The following is a 14,175-nucleotide window of genomic DNA, read 5'->3' on the forward strand; positions in this document are numbered from 1 at the left end:
ATGTCTCATTTTGTCTCCTTCTCCCACTCTCTTTTTCGCCTATGTTAGGGTTTCCATCTCTGCAAGAGTCATAGAAGTTCTACTCATAGCTGATTCTTAACCCTAGCTCTGCAGATTTGAGGTTTGTGGAGTTTTTTTTTTTTAAGTTTCATTTATTTTGACATGATTTGCTTGCATGATCTACAATTTTGTATTGTTGTAGCTTGTGTATAAGTAATCCATATATGATATCTAGAAGTTTTGTTAAAATCATAGAATTTAAGCCATGAATCTTACAAAAAACTATTGAATTCCCAGCATGAATCATATTTACTATTTAGATGTAAATCTTACGATTCATATATCAATCATATTGTGAATTGGATCATATGATCTAAAATAGATCATGGGACTCAAATTTGTAATGTTTTTAGGGGGTGCAATGTATTTGCTCATGGTATTAAATTTTGGTATATATCCAAACAATTTATCAAAATATTTCAACTTCCATATAGTAGCTCTCTTTATTCTAGGTCTGGAGGTTTTTTTTGTTATTTATTTATTTTTACCAAAAATATACCTTCTATAATATTAGTCATATTTTTGTTTTATTAAACTTTTTTTTTGTGAATCTCTAATAAAAAAATCATTTGTATCAATTTTCAAACTGGTACAAAAGTAAATTCAATCTCCATTTTAAGAAAAATAAATAATTACCAAAATAAGTATATATCATTTTTTTAATTATCTTTGTTTTAATTATTAGTTCTAGGTATTTAATTCTTTGAGTGGTTCGAAGGTTTTCTCATAGATGTTCGAATCAGACCTGAGTATTATTGAGTTCTCTCAGGTGTTCACATGGCATGGTGAGTTGTAGGATTTTTTAGAGATTGATTATTTAGTTGTTTTAATCATCTGTATTTACATCTTTTTGTTATTTGATTCATTGAATGGTTTCGAGAAATGGAAAAAAAAACACTTTCTTGGAGCTCCCACTATCATTATCCACAATATTACCAATCAATTCATGTTTCGTTTCTTCATTTCTATGATCATTTACATGAATTAATTCATGTTTAGTTGTTTCTTTTATTTTTAATCTTTTCAACTACAATTCTATGAAGTAAATGTTAGCTTTCATTAATTTGATATTTTATTATATAGATTTTTTTCCTAATATAAGATTATCGATATGGAAATATGTTATATGGACAGAAGAAACATCTAGAACCTAGATTGAGGTCCTCATTTGAGCCATGTGGGTTGCCATGTTAGCCCCTGATCAAAGGTTTTGAAAATGGATCATTGCACCCAAATTTAAAGTTTAAATCCAATAGTGAATTTTTTTAATAGAATTTTTAAGATTTTGTGTTTTTACATCCATGAGGCAGCCGATCATGTTTTTGGTGTCACGCGGATGTATTATCCATATAGATGTTTGAGGTACCTCGAGTTTTCAACCTTCTGCCTTCTATGTTCTTAAAAATTTTTTAATGCTTATATTGGCACTCTTGCCATTTGAATGCCAACTTAAAATTTTATTTGTTAAGGTAGATTCTAAGACTTATCCGTTTATGGATTTGGATACAACTTCCAACTAAGGAGGCTTTAATTGATTATTTTAAATTGATATTTCACAACTATTGTCGCAATTGGCGGGCTTGTCCATAAGTTCTTCTTGACAATAATACAAGGTAATTTTCATGTCTAACCTAGACTCACTTGCTGATTTTCTCCAATTACATCATTGGTCTAGATCTTTTTTCCTTTACTTTATTCATGGAATGGGTTTCCTTTATTAACTAATCCACATCTACATATTATAACGTTGTTTGGCCTCGTAGATAGAAAAGTTAGCTGTTGTCAGAATCAATGGCTTGGTTGAAAGGCTACAACTCGCCGTATGTAATGGGGTATGTTTCTTGACCCGTTAGTGTTGTGAATGGGCTGGATGTGGTTACTATTGTAGGATACCCTGGATATTCTTCACGAACTGCATTATATCTCGGATATTCTTCACTGTTGAAAACATTGATTTTCACTTTGGATGGTTGAAGTGTTTGTTCATATATTTATCTCTATATAATCAGCATGCTAAAATATTGACTATCTAGGTGTCGTTTTCTGGTGTAACACATCCTCACAGCATGTACTCGCAAGATGACCTCCCTTAATTTCGCCATAAAACTATTGAGTGGAATGAGAGCGAAACAGATGGTGGATTGCTTGTTAGTATAACCCGCTGATTTTTTTGGTACAATCACTCTGAGTTGAATATTGATGAAACCGTTGTTTGTACTCATGTTACTTTACTACTTGCAAGCGAGCCCTAGGTTGAGATTTAACAAGGAAGGGTCATCGTTGGCTGACAAACGATAATGGAATCAAGATCTTAGGCAACATTGATGGTCAGTACTTGATCAGGATGATGAATAATGCTTTAGGTTTTCTCATAATTTATATCTTTAAATTTTGAATCTTATCTTTTGTTTATCTACTCTTGGTATACGGATATTCAATGAGATTTTGTGATTGTGTCTTAAACTTTTATGTCATAAATTTTAATTTAATTTATAGTTCGTAGTCCCTTGCAGTATCTATTATAACCTTGAATTTTAATTTTATAGTTCGTAGTCCCTACCACGCTGGATCGTACTGATAGAATCCCACCTGCAGTATCTATTAATAACCTTGTAAGTCATTGAGATTTTCGTGTTTCGCAAATATTTAGTTATGCATTCTATTTAGAGTTTTGAGATTACATGTTGGGATGAAATGTTTTCAACAGGACATTTACTAATGTTAAACTGCATTATATCTTGATGTCGTTTTAAGATTTGAAAGCTTTGGTAGCATTTGAAGAAAAGTCTACCTGAGGGGTTAAACATAGAGAAAAACATAGTAATGATGGACCATTTGGGATAACTGCTACATGCCTTGAAACATTTATAAAAAGTTGTGTTGGATATTCTGTTATCGCATATATATTGGGCATAGGTGACAGGTAAATATTAGTTTTAGACTTTTAGTTTTGAAACGCGAGTATATTATATATATTGGTGTTGATCTTGCAGCTTTGTGCACTAAAGCAACACTACAGTACATCAGAGAAAAGATGGATGTGATTGACTTGGAAGACGAATCTTTTGATGCTGAGATACTCAACTCCATGGCAGTTACAAAAGAGCACTTCAAGACTGCTCTTGGAATAAGCAACCCCTCTGCTCTACGGGAAACAGTAAGTCAAGTTTCAGGAAACTCCACCATGAGTAGCCTATGGTTTCAGCTTTGATGAGAGACATATTTTTTTTAGTAGTTTGACTCTTTGAATTTTGATGAGCAGGTTGTCAAAGTGCCCAACGTCAACTGGAACTGGTACCACCATTGGATTGGGAGGCTTGCTCTCATCTTCGGAGGTGCAGGGAATGTTTGGAAGATAAGCTATGGGTTTGTTCTTGCCTTCATTCTTGTAACTGTTATCATTTTAGAAACATTATTGCAGCTACAAGGACCCGACAAAACAATTCCACCAGCCTTCCAAATGGATCCAATTCAATAGGTAATTCCATGTTGTTTTATCCCTCTTGTAATATATATTTTTTCTTTTATTCCTTATTACCTTTTTTTGCCAAACTCTATTGAAATTGGAAATAAATTTCTGAAACAGGTAAAGCTTGAAATGGAATGTAGAATTGGTTCTAATTTTAAGTTCTACAAAAGTATTTTAGTCCGTTGTTTGGTTGTATTAAGTTTACAAATTTTTGATTCAAAATGACCAATAACAGACCCCTACTTGCATATGGATTTCATGCAGCCAAATCCATGTGAATTTAGTAAGATTTACTGCATTGAGTTTCTAGATTTCAGAAATAAATTTTTAGCATATTTGCAACTTATATTTTATTTGAATAGCATAAATTTCCATTTGCAAACTATAGCTTCTTGTAAATTGAGAGAAGGAAAGTAGAGCTTGGATTTAAAGAGGGTAATGACCTAAATTATAGATGAACATATTTATAGGAAAAGTTGAGCCGATCTATTTTTTGAACATTTTATGTTGAAAATTTGGTCAGTCAGTTCAGTAACATGTTTTGGGAAAGTAAAACATGTACTATGTACTAATATAATTGAAGCTTTATGGGTGCTAGGTTGTTCTTCTAAAGTGGTGTACATCTTGTGGTTCGTTTTTATATGATTTTCTTACCAAAGAAGATTAATATATATACAAAATAGAATTATTGGTTTTATATAGAGGATTCGATGTCTCAGATTATTGATCCCGCACGTGTATCCAATGTCAGAAAAGAGCACTAATTTATTATTGTTACTTTTCTTTTTCCTGGAAACTATGAAAATAATGTAAAGATTTTGTAGGATTTTATTCTAAATACATCATGTAATTGAAAGTTTGTTAACAACTGTATATTTCTTGTTGTCCCATTTCTTTCCTGCTACTTCCATTAATTCACTTGTTCCTTATTTTACAGAAAGAAATTGCCCAGCTTACATGTGAATGTGAACGCCACATTGGAACACAATCTGGTGGGATGGACCAAGTGAGATATCTCTTTCTTCATGCTTATAGTTTTGATGGATTTCTTTTTCTACCCAAGAAGCTAGAGAGAGGAAATGATACATGCATGCCCTCTTTTGAAATATAATGCTTTTTTTTTCATTCTAAGTTTCCAACTTCCCAAGGAGGAGTCTGTTAGTGGTGTATGTTGGTTTGACATTTGAATGAAGCATAAATATTTGGCTTCAGGTCAATCTTTATTTTTTCTCACCGTGTTGTCGAAGGTGAATGTGTCAGCTTGCAAAGTTGGTTTAAGTATGTGAGGGTTGATACCACGACTTGGGTTCAATGCCTTCCTTCACATACTAATGACTAACCTAACCACTAAACATGCTTGCTTATAAAAAGAAACTGTGTTGTCAAAGGTGACTGCTTTTTTTATAGAACTTAGGTAATATAGGTGAGGCAAACACTTGGCTTTTTAGGTGACTGCTTATATAACCTTAAAATCTAAGTATTTGTAATGTTTGGTTATAGTCAATACAAGCTTCTCGGAACATTGTGAATATGATAAGCTTACTGTTGTAAGCTTATAGTATATTACATTATCTCTATTTTATTTATGGTACCATACATTCATATATGCATTTATATTTAGGGATTATATTTTATCTTTATTCATAGACAAGTGCTTATCTTTCTAGTGTCTAAGATTGGTTTATAGCGTTATGAACCAAAGAATCCATGTTAAGATTGGGGACAACAGTGCATTAACATAGCTTGTTTTATGTGTTTGGGGACAACAGTTCATTAGCTCCTGGAGGCGTTTGAATTTGAGGAGAGAATTTAATTTACAGTGGGGTGGAGGTAAAGCTGGGCTGGCATTTTGAATTTTTTTTTCACAAAATATCATTTACCGACGGACTTACAAAGTCTGTCGGTAAAACATATAGCAATGGCAAATACTGTCGATTTGCAAATATGGGCTTTTTAGTTTTAGATGAGAAGACTCATTGTTTGAACCAGCTTCATTCAGATACTGCCAGATATATTTATGTTCTTCGTTTATTAATGTAATCTTAGAGCATTATGGCTATATTTCTCTGTTTACATTGTCATTCTCCTTTGCATGAGTAGCAGTCGTAAAATCAAAGTGGTACCTTTGTGCAAAAACTCAAGAATGTTTTGAATGTTGATAATTGTTTGTTATGTAGGGGATGAAATTGGAAAACTTATGCATAATTACTAGTAATTGCCACAATACATTCATGACTTGCAAGTGGAAAATCAGCCCTGATACATTTATATGCAATTGCTACCGTGGGAGGCCAATAATTTGTTTCTTTTGGGATGTTATTCTAATTTGGGAACAAAAATGTACCAAATACTTCCTCTATATTTCCATCATTCATATGGAAGTTTTAATTTACACAGGTGTGGTCTAATAAATCAATGGATTGTTGTGTCCCTATTGAAAATATCAGTGGAAGTGACGACCTCGTTGTGAATTATATATAGGATCAGCAAAATAGCTAGTAGAAACGAAAAGAAATTTAAATCTTCTGTAAAAAGTGCAAAAAAATTTCTCTGACCATATGGATATAGGATGGGTTGTCATTGTTGCTAGAGTACTTGACAATGTTCCATTCTAATGTTAATAATGCTTTATGCTAAAATCTAATTTCGCAGATTGTTGTTGTGATTTAAGCCATATTCTTTGGTTATTTCATAGAGTTTGGCTGATATGTATTGGTTATAATTGTAGACACCCCATTTTTGCACTCGCCTGATTAATCAACTCGTCAACCCGATCGCAATGATTCCCAATGATGGATGTGTATTCCATTGTTTTATTTTGTTACCAGATATGTTTCAGAAATTCGGATGAGGTATCTCGAACTGACAAAACTTTAGAAATCACACTACGCTAGGAAAATACGACCCCAAAAACATAGAAATCATCATCTTGTAGATCAAAAAGAAGTTTCACGATAAAAATCACTAAAAATTGACCAAATTACCAAAATACCCCTAACATTAAAACAACTCTAGAGCTTACGTTACGATTAGGAAAACTCATTAAAACACATAAAATAACAAATCGAAACCAAATAAATTATTTCGCAAATTTTCACAGAATTTAACAAAATTATGAAAATGCCCCTCATAAAGTTCATGACCATTTCATACAAAAAATTTCATAAATGACACAAACTAATATTTTCATTGAATTCTTTATGAAAAATCAATTCTAAAACATCCTAGAACATTAAAAATCGATTTTAAACGTGAAAAGTCCTCTCCGGGGGCAAAACGGTAATTTCACAATTTTCATAATTAAAAAATTCGAAATTAATAAATAAAACATTAAATAATTAAAGTGAAACATTAATGAAATTAATTTAAAATTTTGAACCAAATAAATCGATCAATCGGGTTCTCAGGCAAAATTGTTAAGGGTTCGTGAGATATTTCTTTAAGGACCCCTCCATTTGGGGGTCCAAAGAATTAAAGATATAATAGAGGGGGGTTCTCCAAAAATTTAAAGCCAATCAAGCAAGACAAAAGTCAGGTATTAAAGTCAATCAAGTGAGACTAAAGTCAAAATTAAAGTCAATTAAGCAAGACTGAAGTCAAGATATTAAAAGTCAATCAATTAAGACTAAAGTCAAAATATTAAAAGTTAATCAAATAAGATCAAAAGTCAAAATCATAATAGAGTTCTAAATAAATAATAACTCTATCTAATAGAGTTCTAACTAAAAAACAATTCTACCTAAAACAATTCTAATTAAAACACAACTCTACCTAAAACAATTCTAACTAAAACACAACTCTAATTAAAAGAACTCTAATTAAACACTAATTCTATTTAAATCAACCCCTAAAAAATCTATAAATAGGGGTGCTCACACCCTATTTTCGTATTAAATCATAAACCCTAAGAGAATTAGGTCTAAAAGCCCCCTTAGCCTCCCATAAACCCTAGTTTTGGAGTCCCAACTCCTTACCTAACATCCCTCCTTCGATTTTAACCTAAAGAACACCCAAAAACCCTCCAAAAACACTTCAAAATTCATAATAAACTCGAAGAGTTCAGATCCAAAAATAAGGAGATACCTTACCTCGGAGATCCGAAATCAAATCCGGAGACAGAATGAAGCAAGAGAGTACGGTACAAGGAGCCATTTTTGTCGGATCTGAGGGAACAAAGTCCTTGCTATCTGAAAGGTATAATTTTTTTTTTTAATTTTTATCTAGGTTTTTAGCAATGTAATTTATTTGGAAAGTTAGTAGAGATCGGCTTTGGCCGGGCGGGGTTGGTGCCTAACACCTTCCAATCCCGTAACGTGATCCCCAGACCTTTTTTTTCTTTCGTAGATTAGTTTGCCTTTCTTTAGAGTCAGTTTAGTTCCTAGACCTTAATAACTAGGTGGCGACTCCCAAACCTCAAGGGTCAAAAGCGGATCCGCGCACCCCGCGGATCGAGGGCGCTTTCAGTGGCGACTCCACTAGGGACATTGAGGATCAAACTTGAAAAATCCCAAGTACGGGAGTATTGCTAAAATGATCTAGATTTGTTTGGTTAGTTTATTTGTTTATTTATTTGTCTTTTTTAGTTTTCTTTCTCATCATATTGCTCAATGTTGGATCATGTGTTTGGATCCTGAATTTTCTGCCTTTGCATGTTCGTTTGATTTTATTATTATGGTTCAATTGAGGGCTATTTAGAATGACCTTAAATAATTAAAAGGATCAAGAAATTTAATTGAGGACGGAGTGATGATTAATGAATCACGTAGGTTTGGTTGTTTTTTTTTCTTCTCTTTTTCATTTTTTTTAAACAAATAGTTTTTTTTTGGGCCGATGTATCCTTCGACGTTTTATTTTTTATCTTTTTTATTATTTTTTTTTTATTTTTCTAGGTTCTATCAACAATAATAATGGGCTGGGAGAGTCGATGTGTAACAAAGAAAGCCGATGCCTTTTAAAATTTTCATATATATATATATTTTAAATTTTTTTAAAGGGTATGCTTACAGCAACATTGGGGCTGGGTTTGTAACAAAAAAAAAATTTTTTTTTTTAAAGAAGAAAAAATTTTGTTTTTAGGTTCTGTCCATAGCGATGTTGGGCTGGTGTGTAAACAAGAAAAATCATTTTTTTTTTTTAAAGAAGAAAAAATTTTGTTTTTAGGTTCTGTCCATAGCGATGTTGGGCTGGTGTGTAAACAAGAAAAATCATTTTTTTTTTTTAAAAACACCAATGTCATCTTCTTAAAGGCGCTGGTTTACTTTGGCTTGAATGTTTTAACAGAGACCGATTCGGTATCTCTGTTTAATCGATTAAAATTGAATTAAAACAATTCAAAACTCCATGCAAACTCATTAATCTCTCATGATCAGAACCGTTCATCCCTTTCAAAATCGATTCGGGTTTAAAATGATTTCATACAGGGAAGAACGATCTGATTTCTTGCCATTGAAGAACATTTCCAGATTCATCATTTCAGATCGTTACATTCAAAGTCTCAAACGTAAAAACGTTCCAAAACGATTCATATCGAAGCTTGAACCTCGGTTTCAATAGCGATCTTGTCAACCTCTGTTTTCTTTTTGTTTATTATGTTTTGTTTTCTGATTCGTTTAGATCATAGAAATTGTGTTTTTTATTTATTTATTCGAAAGTTGTGATCGGCTCCGATTTATGATTTTATTTTTGTTTTCTTTTCTTCTGTTTCTTTCTCTTTTTTTTCTTCTTCTTCTCATCGTTCTAAACTTGCTGGATTTTTTTTTTCTGCATCTTCATAAGCAACGTTGATGTCCACGTTTTTTAGATTTCATCGATTATATATTTTTGAATCTCAAACGAAGTGGATATTTGAGGAGATCTCAGTGTGATCGAATACCCGAAAATTAATATTGCTGAAATTTTTTCCATCAAGAATGTTTTTAGAAAAAAAGATAATTCAAAACTGAAGATTTGTTTTTTTTTAAATAAAAAAAAAGCTCTTGAATAAATCGGATTTTCGCAACAAGTTTCTGTCTTCTTTGAAGCAATCGCCATGGGTTCAAGGCGTTGCAAACCCATATATGTAAAAGAATCAGATACGTTCTGGGTTTCACTGGCAGCCTTATATACTGTTAATAGACAGAGAACAATTTCTAATATTGCTTTTGTGAGAATTGTCAGTGTCACACCAACATTTGTTTACATAACATTAGATGAGAGCAACCTTTGTAGTTACGTGGATGTTGTTTTTAAAAGGGAAACCTATGCAATAACGAGAAAAGAAAAGTTGCAAAAATCATTTTTGAAAAAAATAAAAAATAAAAATAGTAATAAAAAGCAAAATTTCCAAGATGATCATAACCTTTTGTTCAAATAATCAGCATTCCGTACTCAGCTCAATATCCTCTAACATATCAATCTAGAGTCATCCTAAAATAACTTTGATTGGACCATGTAATTTTTGGAGACTTGGATTTAGGGGCTTATGATTCGATCCAATTATTAATTTTTAATCACCCTTCTAACATGCCATAATCTTGTTTGAAATACATGTTTGATATTGATCATAATGTTGATCGTGATTAAATATTTATGTGATTGGGATATTGCTTATGTTGAATATTCATGTAACCCATATTATAATGATTGGATCGATTGGACCCATGGGCCCATTTGTTTTAAAAAAAAAATCCCGGGCACACCCCACCCTGTTTTGCACACACCATAAGCACGTTTACTGTTTTACCCACTTACACGTCCCATATAGCCAACGTGGCACTAGTGCGTGGCCTGATCTCTTCGGAGATGCGACGTCATTCATGAAAACCACAACTCCAGTCACGTACCTTAGGGTATATCAAACTGGGGGCATTAATACCGTCTGATCAGGTGATTCTGAGAGATATATTGATGCACCCAGGCTGGAGCGACCTGAGCCTTTGACCTATTGTAAGCCACACAGTCACATGCCCCGATTGCCAACGTAGTACTAGTACGTGGTCGGTCCCCTTGTGGGGACGCTAAACCATTTATGAAAGCTACAACTCTTGACTCGTACCCATAGGTATAAAAGATAATCTAAGTATATCAATTGCACTTCTTGGTCAAAACTGGTGCCTAAGCAAGATCTTGCCCCGCTGTACCCTACTGTACGAGGGGGATAGACTACGTCTATTCTAGACGAGAGGTATTTAAGTGGACCCTTGCTCAGCATTGTGCGCCACCTCTCAACTGGAGATCAAACTGACTGTTTTTGGCTTCAGAGAAGTGAATTGAGGTTTTAGATTATCACCTATACGGTATATCAAACCAAGTCACCACGTATCGAAAGGTATATAGGTGTACTTGGGCAAGGGTGGCCAGATAAAAAATGCTTTGCACTTTTGCCACGAGCCCTTCTTTGTACCTATCAATGGATCCATTAGCATTATATTCAATAGAGAATACCCATTTGCACCCTACTATTTTCTTTCATTCAAGTAATAAGACCAGCCTCCACGCCTCATTTTTTTTTGCAAGGCCTTCAGTTCTTCTTTTATCGCTTGACTCCAGTGTGGATCAAGTAATGCCTCTTCTACATTTTGAGGAATGTAATCTGAGGACAGTTTATGTGCAAAGGCCTTGAGGGGTTCGGATAGCCTGTGAGTGGACACATAATTGACAATAAGATACTTGGATATTCTATCTTCCACTTCTGGAGAGTATCAGCTTGGTGGTTTGCCACGGTTATGTCTGAAAGGCAATACATATTGCACAATACTATTTACGTTATCAGTAAAAGAGGATATGGCAAGGGAACTTACCTCAGTGATATTCTCAGGAGAATGGTCTTTGGGTACTAAAGAGGGGGAACCATCACTTGTTGCACCACTTGAAGCCATATCACTGATTGGTGCAGGTGTTTCATTACCTTTTATGTTGCATGGTTCTTCAAGTGTTGGTTCTACTACTGGAAAGCATTCATCAGTCGACCTCATCTAATATTTTCATCATGATGTTGTTTTGAGTCACCTCCCGTTTCTAGCCATGTTGTTGCTAACCAATTCACCTCTTCATTTTGAAGCTCCCCCTAAATAGATGATTTGGCTGAAGGTGATGGATAGAAAGTCTCTGCTTTGATAAAGGTGACGTCCATGGTGATGTAGGTTTGTTTAGTGATGGGGTCGAAGCATCTATACCCTTTCTGATGTAGATCATATCCCAAGAAGAGACATCGGACTGCACATGGTTCCAACTTGGTTCGTTGATTTTTATGGATATGAACGAAGGCAACGCATCCAAAGATTCAGAGAGGGAGCATTAACACAGTGGGTAAAGATGTATGGCCTGAGAGAGTTTGCAAGGGAGTTTGAAAATGTAGGACCTTGGAAGGCATTTTATTGAGTAAATATACGGCTGTGGCAACTGCATCATCCCAATGTCGAGAAGGCACATGTGCACCAATCAACAATGCTCGTGCTATCTCTAAGATATGTCGATTTTTCCTCTCGGCAATGCTGTTTTGTTGAGGAGTTTGGGAACATGAGGTTTCATGAATGAGACCATGGTGTTGGAAGTAAGCCTGAAGTTTTGTATTGACATATTCACCACAATTGTCGGTACGAAGAGCCTTAATCTTAGCTGAAAATTGTGTTTGAATCATTACATGAAACGATTGAAACACACGAACACTACATCTTTCTATTTGAGTAAATACAACCATGTCATTCGAGTACAATCATCAACAAAAATGACAAACCATTTATTTCCAGATGGAGTAATAACAGGGGAAGGTCCCCATACACCCGAATGGATTAAAGAAAAAGGCATGTCTCTTTTTGTGTGGCTCACGGGGTAAGGAACTCTATGAATTTTCGCTGTAATACATGTCTCACATTTAAAAGATATATGTTGTAATGTAGAAATCAAAGCTGGAAAGAGATGTTGCAAATATCCAAAAGAGGGATGTCCCAAGCGATTATGAAGAAGCCAAATTTGTCGTTCCTTATCACTGGTTGTGTGTCGAATCTGATTGGTTTTTGCTGAATTGAAGTCGTCCATGTAGTAAAGTCCCCCTTTTTTAGTATCACGCCCAATGATCTCCTTGGTGAGAATATCCTTAAGAAGACAGAAAGTAGGATACATTAATGCAACACAATTAAGGTTGGTTGTAACTTGATTGACAGAAAGCAATTTATTTGATAAAGATGGAACAAATAAAGTATGGTTTACGGAAAGATTGGAGGATAAGGCCACCGTTCCTGCTCCCGTAACCAGATATTGGATGCCATTAGCATTTGCAATACGAGTTTTCCTAGGCTAAGTGGTTTGTGCGAAATCATGAGAATCAGTGATCAGTAGCCCCGGAGTCTATAATCCACATGTTATCATTGTGATCATGACATGTAATCAACGTCTGTCCACAGTTACCTTGATCATTGAGGGGTGTGAAAGAGTTTGTTGATTTTGGTTGAGCAATCAGAGATAACTGTGGTTCGGCACTTGTAAGAGCTGCTCTCCCTATGTCTTCATTTGTGCCAGTCCCCCCACGTTTTTCCGTGCTTGAAAGTCATTCCACCATTCAGGATACCAATGTAACTTAAAGCAAGTTTCAAGGGTATGTTTCATGTTGCCACAATGGGTGAATTTCTCTCCATCAGATTGAGGTTTTGATTTTGGTTTTTTGAGTTTGAATCCTTTGGATGCCATAACCGCACTTGGAACAATGTCACTACCATATGTCATGATTGCTTGCCTAATGTCTTCACGTCGGACATGAGCATACGCCTGCTCAACTGTAGGGAAGGGTTGTAATTGAAGAACATCACTTCGAACCTTGTCCAACCGATCATCTAAGCTATCGAGGAAGACATAGACTCTATCTTCCTGTAGAATGGAGTTATATTTCTAAATATCCCCTGCATATTTCATTGGGTTCGGACGACGAAAATCAATTTCGCACCACAAACCTTGAAGATCAGTGTAATATTTCTCAATAGATCCACCCACTTGCCTCATGCGAGTTACACGACGTCGAAGGTCATAAACTTGGGACGTATCAGTTCCATAAAAAAAGGTTGTAGCAATCGAGTCCCATACCTGTTTAGCAGTTGGAAACCGAACAAAATTACTAATCAAGGAAGGGTCCATCGAGTTGATCAGCCATCCTTTGACAATGGCATTTTCAATTCTCCATTTTCGAAAAAGTGGATCGGTTTCAAGAGGTTGAGTAGAGTCGCTAGTAATATATCCCAGTTTGTCTTTCCCTGAGATATACATCTCAACAACTTGAGACCATAAGGCATAGTTGGAACCATCCAACTTAATGCCAAAAAGAGTATTCGAGGAATCAGATGGGGTTTGAGAGGAGGTCTAGACTTTGGTCAAGGCTTCTGTTATCTTTGTTGTCCAATCATCGAGACTGAACTCTGCCATTCTGATCAGTGGGTAGAATGAGCAAAGATCCTAGGATCCTGCTATGATACCATGTCAAAAGTTTATGTTTTTCTTGTATTCCAATAGCAGAGTACAAAGGTATTTGTAGATACACAGGAAGCTATTCTAAGAAATACTTAATCTAAGGCTATAATTATGGCTGACCCTTTAAGTAAGGGATTTTACAACTTTCTATAAATAATCTGATTTGATTTGATCCTTCCATAGAGTACAACTCATGCCAACAATTACATATT

The sequence above is a fragment of the Akebia trifoliata genome, chromosome 2, assembly GCF_017979445.1.
Source record: "Akebia trifoliata isolate Shusen 1 chromosome 2, ASM1797944v1, whole genome shotgun sequence".
NCBI lineage: Eukaryota > Viridiplantae > Streptophyta > Magnoliopsida > Ranunculales > Lardizabalaceae > Akebia > Akebia trifoliata.